The sequence below is a fragment of the Magnolia sinica genome, chromosome 10, assembly GCF_029962835.1.
Source record: "Magnolia sinica isolate HGM2019 chromosome 10, MsV1, whole genome shotgun sequence".
Lineage (NCBI taxonomy): Eukaryota > Viridiplantae > Streptophyta > Magnoliopsida > Magnoliales > Magnoliaceae > Magnolia > Magnolia sinica.
In genome coordinates, this window is record NC_080582.1 from 50,461,304 (window position 1) to 50,464,180 (window position 2,877).

A 2,877-nucleotide genomic window follows, 5' to 3' on the forward strand; every position below is an offset into this window, starting at 1 on the left:
GTTAATCAAGTTTCAGTGGAGTCACCATACTAAGGAAGAGGCTTCATGGGAACGAGAGGCCGAGATCCAAAAGAAATACCCTCACCTATTCGCATTATAGGTATGTAAATTTCGAGGACAAAATTTCTTTTACGGAGGGTAGAATGTAATAACCCAAATAAATCTTAACCGTCAAATTTTAACCATTGATCGACATACCCAATTAGTCCGATATGACCGACGATCTATAAGATCAACTGGTTCAATCTCAACCATTGATTTGGACATATCTAATCCAACTATTCATTAACTAATAAATTCAACCATATATGTAACCATCCACCCAACGATACAACCATTTAACCATCCATATGTTGAAAATCATTGGAACACTTGCCTTTGCATCTCAACTGACCACCCATAATATCGGTCATATGGCCGCCCACAATCCTACCCATCCATCCACAACTATACCTTGGAGTCTAGCCATCGATCGTACAATAACTCATTTGCATATATCTATCCGTCCATCTATGCATACATTAATCCGTCCATCCATCTACATCATACACTTATGCACCAATGAATACTTCACAAATACACCAAACACATCACATACATACCTCTCACGCACACACAAGTAGCCATGCATGCATCATAGCTTACACATACATGTGGCACATGCATGTGGTGCACATAAGATGCATGGTGAATGTGTGCATTTAACCAGCCCACGTTGCAAAAAAAAAGAAAGAAAAAAAGAAAAAAGAAACGTTATGAAAAGAATTGCAAAACGGAAGCATAAATGCATGTGAAGTATTTAGATTTGTGCACATGGTGTAAACCAAAAGAAAGAAAGAAAGAAAGAAAGAAAAATGTGATGTACAAAGAATATATTTAAAAAAAAATGAAAGAAAACTGAAATTTTAAAAGACATTAATAGCACACGTGAGATGCTATCCTTATAAATAAGGAGCAAAGGAAGAGAAGTGGGATGTGGTGTGACGTGAGAAGAGAGAGGAGAGAGAGAAAAAAAAAAGTATTGCTGGACATTCACGTTGGAAAGAGAGGGAGAGAGAGAAGAGAGAGAAAAAGGAAGAAAGAAAAGAAGAGAGAGAAAAAGGAAGAGAGAGGAAGAAAAGAAAAGAAAAAAAAAAGAAAAAGAAAAGAAAATACTTTTTAAGAAAAAGTGAGTTTTCTCTCACTTGATATTTATGAAAACTCTATAATTTAATTTAATTCATTTTATTTGTTAATTCAATTGTACTTATAATACAAAATTGCCATCTTGGATGTACTTTTTAAATTGACGTAATTACTTACCCTGCTTCTTAAAATGTTGTTTAAATTATTATTTTTGTTGTCATTGCTTTAATATGATTTCATTGAAGTTTTATAGTCTTATTGTTAATCCTATCTAAAAAAAAAATAATTATTTATTTGCATTTAGATTTTGTTTTGTTAAAAGTTATTGCAAAATCTTGAGTTTATATATATTTTTTATATAGATCTTAAATCGTATAAATCATGTTGCATGCTTATCTTTTTAATCAAGATTTAATAAATCACGTTGCATGTTTATTTTTTTACATTGTATTTTAACCATGATCTAATAGATTATGTTAAATGTTTAATTTATTTTTTATGTAAAATTTTAATTATCTACATACAATTTACATTGATTGAAAATTTTATTTTTAGTTTATTAAATCATGTACATCAAGTATTATGGATTGACCGAAGAATAGTAGTCATTGAAGATATTTAGAAATATTTGATTTATGCAATATTAAAATCATGCATCATTAAAATAGTTATGAAACACCAAAAAATAGGTGAGGCGATCAAGTCCTCTGGGTTGAAAATCCGTAAAGCGTAAATAGGTGGGGCGATCAAGACCCTTGGGTTGGAAGTCCCAGAAACCCAATTGGTACCTTTTGGAACATCTACCATACCTTTTGAGTGGGTGAGCATGTCACGATTGCAAAAGGTTTCCAATACCAGATTCGGTAGGGTAGTAGTTTGACCAGCTAACGTACAAATGGGTCCCTCACCAAGTACCCTTTGGATGGGTGAGCATGTCATGCAAGAGGTTCCCATTGCCAGGCTAGGTATTGTATTGGCGCGGGTGTTGGCCAACCGGTGTAAACTGGCCCTGGTGTTAAAAAGAATAAACCGCACATGTTATTATGGAGTATAACATGTATTGATTTCATTCATCCATTTTTCTTTGAATTTACATTGAAACATTTTGTTTATTAAATCTCCTCATTTGTTGTTTTGCCTAAATATGTATTGTATTTTTATACAGTTTTATTCATATTACATGAGATTATTTTGAAACCTGTGTTGAGAGTACTCACTAGGCTTCGCAACTTACCCTGTTGGGATTTTAAAATTTCAGGATCGGGATCACATAGAGGAGTTTAAAGAGATTTTCTTTTATTTATTTTTGTTTCTTTACCATTTTCTAAATAAGTGTAATGAACATTTAGTATGACAACATTATGATGACATGTGTTTGATGGTAATCTTGAATAGTCAGAACATGGACATGTTATTCTTCTTTAAATAAATGTTCGATTATAAAATTTTTGGATTGCTAGATTTTATGAGTGAGATCATTTTGTCAATATACGTATGGATTATGAAGTGTAAACATATAAAACATAAGTCATGCCTGCGGGTATGGAATCGGGGTCGAATATACCCAGGTACCGGATTTCGGGGCGTGACACCCTCTCCCCCTTCACATTTCACACAACCAACACCCAACAACCAAGAGAAAGAGAGTGAAGAGGAGGAGAGTGGGAAAGGAAGAGAGTGAGGAAGAGAGTGAGGGAAAGGGAAGGAGCCCCCAAGCTTTCAAAATCCTGATTTTTTTAGCCACCCCCCTAG